The sequence below is a fragment of the Cinclus cinclus genome, chromosome 5 (genome assembly GCF_963662255.1).
Source record: "Cinclus cinclus chromosome 5, bCinCin1.1, whole genome shotgun sequence".
In the NCBI taxonomy this organism is placed as follows: domain Eukaryota; kingdom Metazoa; phylum Chordata; class Aves; order Passeriformes; family Cinclidae; genus Cinclus; species Cinclus cinclus.
The window spans coordinates 44,009,817-44,023,441 of NC_085050.1; positions in this window are offsets into that span (position 1 = coordinate 44,009,817).

Genomic DNA, 13,625 nt, shown 5'->3' on the forward strand with positions numbered 1-13,625 from the left:
GGAAGGTGTTTAAAAAATTACAAATCCAGCTCTGTGGATATCAGTAAGTAAAAGCCAATCATAAAGAGTGAGTCAAAGGGAAACATATAGCCCATCAACTTTAATTTTTACTTAATTACTTGGTTTACACTAGAAGATAAACACTACAGAAATGTCTCTGGAGAATGCAATTTGGGGATCCTTCATTATAGCCTGGCAAGCTTTAACAGATGACAGACTGATAAGAAGTTGATCACCTTGGCTGTCAGAAAATATGACCAATGGAAAGTGAAATAGGTTGTAACTGAAACTTTTTTCTAAGAGGAAAATATCCAAACAAACAGGGAACAGGGTTTTGTTTCCCACATTTTTAAAAGAGAGATCTCTTAAGGCATGCTTGTGGGAATTCTGGGGTTCACTGATGCTTAAGAGCTGTAGCTGTGGTCCGCTGAGGAGGGCGGAAGCACAAAACTTCCAGTCCTGACAAGACACCAAGAAGTGCACCTCAGATTTTAGATTCCAGTACTTCAAGGGCCATCTTTAAGTAAAAGTAATTAAATAAGTAAAATCTATCAGTATTCAGACCTTTTCTCTGAAATATCTTACTTCACCAATTACTTCTACTGAATGATATAGAGCACAATTTCAACCAAATCTAATTTTTTTATACAGAGTCAAGCACAAAACCCAGGACATCTCCATATAACTACATTTAGACAATTCATCATTCCTAAAGAAGAAAATCTCCTTCATTTGAAAGCATTATAGTCACTGATGCTTAACAAGACCCACCCAATTAACAAGTAATGAGCAGCAAAGTAATGAGCAAATCAAAGTAATGAGCAGCACTGCTCCTCAGCACAGCAACATGCTGGTTACTCCATGCTACAGGAGGAGAAAATTCAATTCCTTTAATTAATTCCATTAAAACTGATTGTAGTGTTTGGTGCTATTATTACCAAAACATCTGTCATTGCCTCTCACATCAGATATAGCAACTGTGCTCTCAAATGTTGTCATTTACCAAGGCTTCTATTATGGAAACCTATTATAGGCATGACCATAAATTGCAAGAAACTTGGGCACCTGAACAAGAATTATCTTTGTATTTGACACAATTAACCTTGCTGAAAAATCCCAAAAAGCCACTAAATAACAGTTTCTGAATAACAGACTGAATAAAGTGAGAACTGTGGATGAGGTACTCACACCCAAGTAGGACTTTGCTCACAAATAAAGGGCAGAACTGTGTGCAAATCAAGTAGTAAGGTTCTGCTTTACACAGATGCAATCTTCACTGGTTTAGCTAGTGATGATCTGAATTAGCACCTCAAATATATTTATTATGCAGTGGAACTGTATTTGTTTTAATTCCTTTTTCCTCTGCTTCTGATTGTTTTTTGTTCATCTCTCCCACTCCTTGTTTTCTTTTTACCTCTAGACTCACAGTACTTACAGGAAGAATCACTGAACACTCATAGGAACCTACCTTTAAAAACATTGCTCTGCAAAATCTACAATGACAGTATCTTTATGGACACGGGTGTGGAAATTAAATTTTGGCATGAATCATAGAATACCAAAGTACATTGAAGTAGACCACGTGAATCATAATTCAAATTATTAATATTGTTACATGTTGTGTACTACTATGAAAACTAAATTATAAAACAGATACAGGTCTTGCAACTGTGGGAGGAAATAGAAGCAAATAGATGTTTCATTCATTCTCAAAGAGAACAAAATTTTTTGCATGATGTGGACTGTTCTTCAGAGACTTTGAAGATAAATACATTTCTATCAAACAAATAAATACAGTAAAAAAATTAATTAATTCTTGCTAATGCTAACGTTTCAGAGTTTGTGCACCCTATTTTACCTTAGTTCAGCCAATAGCATAAGGTTCAGAAATGGTTGGAGGGATGTTGGATTTTTTTCACTTTTTTGTTTGGGGTTTTTTTTGTTTGTTTTTCTAATGTGGCATCTTGTGCCAGAACTACAAAGCTTTTTAGGTACCTAAAAATATAATAATCAAATTTAAATTTAAAAAAAAATCAAGAATAGAATCTGTAGATTTCCACTTCCTGTCACAAAACCCTGAAATACTACTTTTTCTAAACTCTTTGAAATAAAACAAAACTAATTGGCAGGAATTTTTTTCTCTTTAAAAAAATTGTATTTTTTTGATAACACACATCAAACCACCTTTCTTGGAGCTGCTAAGGCAGCTATACTCTAGAGGAGAGCAGAGATTAAGATTAAATTGGAAATAAAGACAGAAGATACCACAGTGGTTTCTATTTGCTCCAGATTGCTCCTTATACTGCATGCAAGTTTCTTTACATTGCCTTTCAGAGATGCTCTCTTTCTCCCTGTTTTCTGCACCCTTTTTAGGTGGCTTAAGCAACTCCTTCTAAATTCTGTTTCCTGTGTCAGATGTCTAAAAATTAGGCCCTGCAGAACATGTTTCCGAAGCTCTTCTTGAAACAATACATTTTTTGTAAAAACAGCCTTTTAAATGGCAGCAGAGGAGCTACATTTAGAAAGATGCAGAGGAAGAGAAAAAAGCTATTTAGTAATAAAGCAGATAGTTTATGTCAACATTTTGTACATTAGAAGTGACAATACATCTTTCTTCACCTACAAAAAGAACAGAGTCAATGATTTAGCTCTTTATCCAGAGGCAAAAATTATTTTAAAAATGTGGACACTGCTTAAGTGAAGTAACGTTTCACAGAAAGGATATATATTTATAAAGACTCAGTTAAGTTTCATAAAGGGCATGTATACAACTTCCACTGTCAAGCAATGATAAATTTCTACAATTCCCTTGGTAATTCAAAAAACAAAACAAAAACACCTTAAGACAGCTAAAACACTCTCTCAGTAAATAGTGATAGTGAATCACAGTCTTTTTATAACTCATTCAGAAGCTTCTCAAAATTCCAGCAGTATCCATAAAACTCAAAAGACATTAAATCCTCCAAGAAAATGGGGCTATACAACTGCAGTAAAATCTATCTCCTAATCAGGTAATCTAGTTATTGCTACAATGACTCCATTCTTCCCAAAACAAGAAATCAAACTGCACAGAAAACCTTGCTTCTTTAATTTGCTTTCTGCCCACAGGCTGACATCCTGAACACATATTCACAGAGTACCAGTGACCTTTCTTGACCCTGTGGGCTGCTTTCTGGTGACAGGCTGTAAGACAGCACTTCTGTAGTTTTCAAGTTGCTCTGTGTTGAATGTAACAGCAAAAGAGGATGTTTCTGATTAGTGCAAATTTTATAAACTAATAGTATTCTGCTTCTGTAAAATTTATATGCAGATAAATAACAAGCCATTAGAGTGACAATTACCAAATTTCTCTGTGTATAGAAAACTAGCAGTTCATAAATATTAAAGTATGCTGTTAGCAACAAAGTACAGCATATAGCTGTTATTTTTCCTAAAGATAAGGAATCAATAACCATTACTGAAAAAATTCATTATTTATAGACCTTTGAATTTTAAAGCCTCATGTCTGTACTACAATATTTTCATTAAAATTCAAAAATTTATCTGTTTATCCCTTTGATTAATGTGAGGAAGGCATGGAAACATGTAATTATTGCTGACACATTTCCCAATGATATAATGGAATTTGCCACTTAATCACAAATACAGTGTTTCAAATTAGCCTTAATGTTGCCAAATAACTGTTATGTAGGTTCATTAAAGCTAAAACATAGAAATGCATCAATAATTTGCATCAGGGAAGTGTTACTGGGGAGAAACACACTCCAAGGCAAAGTTCCCTTAGAGCTTACTACAGGGAATTTCTGAATGCCTTCAGAGTTAGGAAGGATAACAAACTAATTTTCTACCTAAAAAAAACATGCCTTGAAAATATTATGATGGGTCCCAGAGTCCCACAGCTAATTTGTATGACTTTTGTAGTCAGAATATTTCTCCTTGCAATTCAGTGGGTACTACTCACCTTAATTCTTCCTCAAAATAATTTCCTTCTTGTAATGCTATCAGTCGGAAAGGTCCTGACAGTAAAACATGAGTGGACTAAAAAAAAATTACCCATAGTAGTCAAACTAGCTTATACAGAAGAACCAAACTGGACAACTAAATATGTTTTCCATAGACTATCTTCCATTGCTTATAATGATTTTGGATGTTGTAACAGGCTCTGATCATACTGGAGACTTTTCTTCTATTCAAACTGTAGGTGAGTCTCACACAAATTTTTAAAATAGAAAGTTGGGAGGAAGAATTTCTTTTACCAGGGTATGTTAAAACAAGATTTTTACATTTTATCTCAAAAATTACCTCTCCATCAACCCCAAGTAAAGTCTTCTTGAGAAATTTAATGATCTTATAGAGATCAGGATTAGTTAAAAGGCTCTGAAAGACATCCTTTAGAAGATTTATTGGTAGGTAAGTCACACGGAGACTACTCCATGAGGTATAAAAAACCCTCCAAGATGAAGCCCTGTTTCCAGCACTGTTAGCCACAGGCTAAAGTTACAGCCACAACTGCCAAACAGTCCAAGCCTGCCCAACAACCAACAGATCCCGCAGTTTGCTGGGTCTGGGTGTGTAACTACAACACTTTTGAATGAACTAGCAAGGTACCACTTAAAATGTTCTCTGAGATTTGAGTCTCAGAACAGAAGTGGTTCATAATCTTTCTTGCATGGAAAGCAGAATCTGGACACATGGCAAACTGAAGAGGCTGCTTAGTTTTTGGTCACATTTGGCATCCCCCACCACACAGAATGTGTACATGTTCTATGGCTTCCGCTGTAGTAACAATACTCTTATTTTCCCCACAGATAGCAGAAGACTGCAGAGGAAGGGAACACTTTCAGGAGAAATGACAGAAAATTCCCTCCACCTACAATTTGGATGAAGACAGATGGATAGTCTACTGTTCCTAACAATCACTCTCCTGTATTTTCACATAGTGGGTTTTTGTTTGTTTTGTTTTAGTAAGAGTATCAGTAATTTTCAGCTAATAAGAAAAATCAATTTGCTTCTAGCAAACAAATATGACAGCAACAGAAGTGAAAATTCTCATTCTCTCAACACACAGTTGAGACTTAGAAAATACAGCTTATACAGTCTTTTATGTCAGATGTATGAAGCGCATGCATCTTCACAAGTGCATAGAATGCTCTTTCTAAAATATCAAACCTTGTCAAAACTTGCATGATTTCAGATTTTACAGTAACCTTGAATCTTAGTCTGGGCTGTAAAAAAATTAACCCACTTCTGAGAGGATCTATATTATGTTAACAACCTAAGCTGGTTTTGATTTTTGGGGGTGGGAGTTGGGTGTTGGGTTTTGTTTGTATTTTTTTTTTTTTTGTGGGGGGAGGCAGGAGATGGTGGGGAGAGAGGTTTGTTTAATTTTGTTTGGTTTTTATAATAAAGCTAGAGTTCAACTCTAAATTCTGTATATGTGATTCTAAAAAAATCTACAAGTTATTAAAAAATGCCAGAGAATTCATAACATGAATCTAGGAGCAAAATCAACAACTTGTGGTATATTCAAGTGCTGCATTTGAGGAATTTTCTCTAGTGAAATTTCTGAAGTACCCAGTTATTTGAAACTATCGAAATATATGTTGTCTCTGTCTAGATGTACTGTCTAGACAGCTAGAAAGAATGGCAGAAGAACTATAGCAAATGTAGCAGTTCTTCCACATCATCCTCTTTTATCTAATGTCCTCATATTCACAGAGACCTCAGGAGATCACTTTGAAACTGCACATTTCTTTATCTTTCTGAAGGAAGGGGTGTAAGGCATCTGTGTGTAAGTATTTTTATGCTAAAGACAACTCTTGAAGTTCTCTTACTTCTTCATTGAAGATAATTGTGTTTTTCAATAGCAAGTATGGAAAATTCTGTTAGAATATGGATTTGAGCTGAACTGCATCCAATATAGGGAAGATTTACTTGTACAAAAGCCAACTCTAGATTACTACGAGAAAGTGTAGTGCCAGTTATAGTGTACATTGGTCCCAAACAGAACAGAGAATGTTTTTATTTAAATATCTCAAAGGAATTTCCATAATCAAAAGCAAAAATAAACTGCAGAGTGCACTCAGGAGACGGCAGTCACTTAAATGAAAGCAAGAAAATCCTCCTAATTACACTGCAAAACCAAGCTGACACCCTCAAAATTCCTGAGAAAAAAAAAATAAAAATGGTGCAACACAAGCACTTTACCACTTTTCTTGTTGAGAAATATTAATTATATTGAGTCATATCCATAGCCTACATTAAAAGATGTAAACATCCTTTTAGCAACAGAGATTGTTACTTTTGTATGTATTTATCCGTTTCCACTGTTCAGACCAGCAGCTTATTACTTCATATGTCTGTTTCCCTAAATCAGATGCAAAGACAAAAACATGAGAACTGCAGTTATTTGTCTCTCTTAGCTCTGTCACCTTCCTTTAAAATCTCACAATATACTGCAGTACAACATATTTGCAGCATGAAAGTGTTTAACCACCTGCAGGCTGAAAGAGAATATATCATACAAGGTTTACTTCACCCCACCCTTATTTCTTGCAGATGTGTGCTTGAGCAAATTTTCTAGGTCTTGTTCCTTAGTTTTCTAAAGTTCAAGAAGATTTAGAACAAGAATAGTTGTCCTAAAGTCATCTCTGATTTATCTACTTTGAAATTTCTGACAAATAATTGGCTTTTTCTTCAACTCTGCATGTCAATTTTAATCACCAAAGCCCCTCCCCCCACTATCTGAGTCTTTCAGTTCTTTACTGAATCCCACAATACATTGCTGTAAGAGAAGACCTAAAAACTTCTGAAGCCACAGATCAGTTAATATCAACACAGAGACAAGCAGCAAGATGTTCTACAATATTTAGATTGAAGCTGACAACTATCCCCAGCTGAAGAAGGCACATTTTCAGAGAGCAGTTAAGATCTAGATCATGTTTGCACAGGGGCACGAGCAGCGTCCCTTCTTAGAGATACTCCATACTACTAAACAAATCACTTAGTGACCTGATCTAGCCTTTGCATTGGCTCTGGACTGACCAGGAGGTTTGTCGATTTGGCCTCCAGAGATGCCTCCCAATCTGAATATTTTTAAGGTACACGGTGCACAAACATCCATTACATATAAGTGCAAACCTGAATGGTGCTGGATGACTCAAGATGCATTCACACACTCACTAGTTCTGTTCCCTGTCAAGAGTTGGTGCATTAAGAACCTTGCCAGGTACTCCATAGCTGACAGCTTGCAACAGACCACAACGTACAAAGAACGTTTTTGAGATTTTAGAGAAGCTACAGGATAACCTATAGCTACATCTAATAGTGATTGTATGAATATTACTAAAATATTACCTTTGCAGAGTCAGAACAACTTAGAATGCTTATTTTCAACCCTGATCTCAGAGAATGACCTTCACTGTCTACAGGAAAATCTGCATTTATATACCCAGGCAAAATTAGCATTCAGAAGACAGCTCAGGCTCTCCTAGCTATTTACTAGCTAACTACCTTTTCTTGATTCATCATGTTGTTGCAGCAGAGCTTCCCTGACTGGACAATAGCTGGTCTGGGCAAATTGCAGATTCTTTGCTTTTCTCAAGGCCAAGCCTGAATTCTGCACCATAATCTCAAAAAACTATATGGCATGAAAGAAACATGGTTTGAAAATCATCCCTAAGGAGGGAAGAAATCAATAACTTTAGATTCATATTTTTACAGATCCTGTGTAAATTCATGTCAATTAATGATTCTGAGCTGGTCTAAATTGTATAAGGTGAGCCTGGTCCCAATAGTCTTGCTTTCAGAATGGAATGTACCATATATTTATCAGATCAGGACTCCATTTTACTAATGTTTGTTTATTCTGTTACCGCAGTGTTTAGCAAAATATATTCATGTACAATACATTTAGTGTTGCTTGTTAAGGTGTATGTCTATTGAGCTGTAAGAGAGCTCAGAGTTTGCTAGAATTAGGCATGTTCTGTAATTTTATCATGGATCTCTCATACAGCAGCCAGGCAGCAGTCTGTAAGCTTGATTCAAAGAAAGGAATAGCTGTATAACATTAAAATATCGTAGAATGCTGGACAGGTGCTGAGAAACTGTAGTTCCACACAGTGTTATGGCTTGGGAAAACACTCCTGATAGATTTAATGACGTTGTCTCTGATGATCTCTTTTTCCACAAAAGATCTGTCCTAATTGATTTTTCTCTAGATCTTTTAAGGGTGGGTCTCTCACAAGAGGTCCTTTCAAAGGAGAGCCATTTATGCCACAACTTTCCCAAGTCCTCTAGTTGCAAAACCTGCTAAAGAATGGTCTGTCAGCATGGAGGGACTTTGATTCCATGCCACTTCAGATGTCCATCTCCCCAAGGCATGCATACATACTTCACTTACTCTCATAGTAACTTCCATAGTTTGTGACTACCTTTGGAAGCATTGTCTTCCCTTCACCTCCATGGGAAGATGCTGAAGAATATCTTGCTTTTTCTAAGCATTCACCAGCATTGTAATGAATGATATCTGTAACACCTACTTTTTGTCAGGCTCATACAGAATCCTGAACCCAGAAGACAGCTAACTACTAGGCTGTAAAGTGAGGGAAGGGGGCATGAAAGGCACTACCTCCTCATTCTTCCCAAACATAAGGGAAGATCAATCACTGCCTACTGGAATTTAGAACCCTCTTTAAATAAAAAGGAAAATGCTACCTGTGTACCTATAGCCCATTTTGGCAACTTCTTACATGAGCTATTTGTGCTGTCTCCCCTTGCATAATCCTTCCAGACCTATTAATATTTTTAAGGTCTACTGAGACTATTATAATGTATTCTTTCTTAAGAAGAATAATATAATTTAAAACATAAATTGCTATGTTTTTGGAAACCAAATAGAATTCATTAGAGACACACATTAACCACTAGCTTCTGATCTTCCTGCAATTACCTCTTCTACAAAAAACATGAGGGTTTTAATAACAAATGGTTTCTATATGCTAAAGCATTAATACTTGTGAAATTTAAATCACCTTATCCAAAAGAAGATGAAGAGAGTGTAGGATATAATGAATTACCTTTGGTAGAAAACCAAAAGTTTTTGCCTCTTGCAAAAACATCAGGCAACTAAGATACCTGATATAGTGTCTGCTATAATTTTTGATTAATGTTTTTTATGCTTTTTTCAATTTGTTGGTTTAATTTTCTTTTCCTGAGTTTCTTTTACAGCATGGAGCCAAATTCAATAGGAAAATGATGTATATGCTGCAAGTTTCCAAAATTCTTTCAGGTTTTCTTCAACTTAAAGTAAACAAGGATCAATGGTCCAGCACATCTTAGTAGTCATTTGCATTCTTGCGAGATAAGTCCCATGTATATTTTCAGCATTGTGTGGAACATCAGGAAGTTAAAAACATGAAAGAAGCCTGAATGGAAAACCTGATGCCAGGTTTCTCTTAAGTCTGAATATACGTTCAAATTTTAAAAATCATCATACCTTTCCAATTGACCAAAATAAATTCTGCAGTAAACTCATGGCAATTCCAAATTGTTACAGATGGTCAGTGATTGAGGGGACAACCTCGTGTTCGGGTAATGCACTTCTTGTTTTCAGAGCACAGTCAGGGCTTTCTCATGGCAAATAGGACATGTGAAACTCAGGAACAAATTCAAAAATACAGAAAACCAGTTGTACAATTCTACACAATTATTATTAAAAACCTGTAAAGAAATCAAAGCTGAACTTATGTAAGCAGCAAATTTAAAAGCACATGCAACAAGTGTTTCACGCAGCAAACTGCATACTCCCTTAGCCCTTGTGATTTGAAGGTAGCTTACGGTCTGCTGTGGAGCACAAATAACTAGTGAGTACATTGTCTGTTTAGGATTCAAAGCTCTGGGTGTTTAGAAACATGATTTTCAGCGTCACATTGTTTTAGGACTGTTCAAATGTCTAAAGAATATTTAACTGTGACAAACTGACCATTAGGGAAAGGCATTCATACACAAGATGACAGATGTTTTAATGCAAATATAATACCAACTTAGTAATATATTAAAAAAAAAGACATGACAGGTTTAAGTTTCAATTCATTAGAGATGTTTCAGACTACAGTAATCACTTTCAAACCAATGAACCCTGTTAAACGAGAAACATAGTATTCCTAATTAAAACAGTGGTTCCACACTCAAAATCAAGTGATTTAATAAGAAGCTTTTACAACTGTGCACTGCAACCTATTCCCTTTCTCTATTCAGCCTTGACTGAACAAAGGTTTTACTGCTTTTACTTTCATTTACCTAGAAAATTGAGAGACAATAGGAAAGTAAAACATAGGATTTAATTTCAAATATATTTTTCAACCAGTCACATCCAATAACACACAACTTTATAATTCTTAATTCTAATGCTACACAAAATTGACCTTATATTTCTATTTCAGAAAAAAAAAAGTGAAATATTTGAGGGGAGAAAAACCAAGCAAACTACACCAAATTTTTCCCTTTCATTTGTATTGAGATTGCTATGGGTTAGGTCCTCAAAAACAAGACCAGTTGTTGGTTGCTGTAAAGTTATTTATTACAAGAGCACACCAGTCTCAGACACAAAGTTCCAAGTGTTAAAGTCCATGCTAAAAGCTTTCTGCATAGAGTCCCAATTAGAAGCAGAAGCTGCAGCCTGGTATAAAGTCCCAAGCAGAGGTAGAAGCTGAGGCCTGGTACAGAATCTTAAGGACAAGCAGAAGTTGCAGCAGCAGCTCCTATCTTCTTCCGGGCAGTGATGATAGCGGTGACGAGAGAGTGAGAGTTTCTCCTCAGTGCACAGATTCTTATTTACAAATTGCCCAATGAGCTAAAAACATGAACCTGAAGCATTTCTTCTAAACCTATTAGAATTCTAGTTCTATAATATGAAAACTTACGCATAACTTGTGCACATCTTGTTCTACCTGAAGAATGTAAGCAATATTCTTACTCTATTTTTATTATGTCTAAAACTATGTTTTTGAGCTCTCACTGAAGCTTGTTTTTGAAGCTTGATTTTTACACCAGATTCTAAGGCTTTTCTTCTTTAAGGCACTTAAAACATATTCTTACTTACTTAAAATTATTTACTTACTTCCTTAAAACTTTAGCTTACACCTCTATTTCATGTATGAGTGACTTAATACACTTTAATTTATCTAAAGGTCTTAATTCAAAACCTGCATTCTCTTCTCTCTCTGAGGGACACAGAGAAGCCTCTTTTTTTCACACTCCAATACATTTGTATCCTTCATACAAAGGAAATGAAAGTTTTCCATAGTATTAATCTATCCTGTCTTACTCTTCTACATTAGGGAAGTTTTGCAAAGGTTAATTATTCCAAACTGTGGACTATTCTGGAAGCATGAGAGCTGTGGGGACAGCCTTGTGGGTATGTTTTTTAAGATCCCTCTGACCTGACTGTCACAGCTTGGTATCTGGACTACCACAAGCCCAGCTCACACCACAAATTCCAGTAGCTTTCTAAGGAAGTACTACAACATCCAGCATCTATTTTAAGAAAGCCATACTTGCATATTTTCTTTAAATGCAGAAGCTAAGTTGATGTCCAGAAACTACAGGCATGACTGCAAAAATGTCATAAGTAGCCTAGGCAGCATTACACTTCTGTAAAAATGCACTGGGAAGAGTATTTTATGGCTAGCACGTCTTGTGTGTAGCACTTTCTCTTAGGATTTTAATTTGGAAAGGGATTTTTTTGTGGGTTGAGATTTGTTTTGTTGTTTTTATTTTTTTTAACATTAAATGTTTTTGTGGCCAAATAAATGGAAGTTTTGCAATAGGAAGACTGCCTTCACCTTTTACCTGGGCAAGGAAAATAAAACATAACAATCAAGTTTCAGTTGTTGAATCTTATTAATAAATGCCCAGCACTGTTCTGTTACCATGCCTCAGAACATAATCTGAATCTGACAAAACTAAATTCTGGATTAGTATTTGTCCATCCAGATTAATATTCATTCATCTCAAGCCTTGGACATACAAGCATTCTATAAGATTTCTAGTCGTAAGATTATACAACAAAAATTAAATTTTGTAAAACTCCCCTTCTTGCAACCATTCGGACTTGACAAGAGCTTGTAACACCCCTACAAGTGGAAAAGGAGAGCTTGGGTTGCCACAGCATTTCTCTTACAGCCCCTGAGCTGTATCAGATATAGATTGAATTTCAATACAACATAATGGTTTGGGTTTTTTTGTATGTTTGTTTATATATTTTTAACAAACACCTCTGAGATGCAATCCCAGCAAAAACTTCTTTATGGGTTAATGTACAAAGCACAGAGCAGGAGAGAATACCTTTCATTGTGAAGACTGCTACAGTAGAATATATTCTTATAGACCACTGGTGGTCAAGAAGAGTAATTCTTCATATTGTTTTATTGCATTGAGATTACTCAAGGGCAAAAGGAAAGAAAATAAGTTTTCTTAACTGCTCTACCCCACAGGCACATTTTATTCCATGAAGTAACTTTTTCCCCCATTAAGGCTAGATTCAATCCTAAAAAGCTCATGTCCATAGGCATATTACTCAAAGTCTAGTATGTTTGTTCAGCCCTTTAAGCCTGTATCTGAAAGACATTGGAAAATAACTAAAGGACTCAGCTTAGCCAGTGTGAGCTCAACCTGTGGTACTTCACATGGCCATGTTAATCCCTCTGACAAATGTCATATATTTCACGGTCTGGAAAAGACAATTGTATTAAAATCAATAGTAGTAAGTAATACTATTGCCATCTATGATTTTGTTAGTTCCTTAAATATATGCTCCATTTGTTGAATCTGGCATCCATGCAGGGACTGTCTAAGTACTGCACAACAGAAAGTATCAACCATGTTATACAACAATAATGACAATAACAACTGCTTGCAGAGGTATGTTTAATAGCACTCAACTGACAATCCTGCCTAAAATTCTCTCAACTTATTTTTTAACCATTCTATGGCTTTTCTGAATGTTAAAATATCTTCTGACAATTGATGAAAACTAAAAATTCAACCAGTCATAGTGTCAAAAAAAGCAAACAAAACCCACTCCCTTTTGATTGTCTTAAGTGTTCAACAATTTTCTAATTTGTGTGACATGGAAAATAATGAGTGATCTCTCCCTCGCAAGTTATTATCTTCTAATTTTACAGGTCTTTGTCATATTCTATGAGGTTGACTCTTTTCTAGAAGAAACAGCTTTAGTCTCCGCTCATGTGAAAATCATTCCATATGCCTCTTCATCTCTTCCAGTTCTACTGCACATTTTTCAGAGTTAAGCATAGTTAAGTACACTTTTACTTCATCCCTTTTCCAACTGATTCATAAGTATGTTAAATGGCAAAACCTCAGACTCAAAATCCTAGAAGAATCTGTTACCTCTCTCTGTTGTGAAAGTTGACTGCTTTTACCTTAGCTTCATTTTCTGTGAAGTAACTATTCATCCACAGGAAGATTTTTCCACTTACTTCATCGAGTTTAATTTCTTCAGGAGTTGTTTCTGAGGGCTTTTTTCAGAAGACTTTCAAAAAATCTCAGCATACTGCACTAAGCAGAGCACAAGCATTCATGCTCATTGACAATTCCAAAACTCT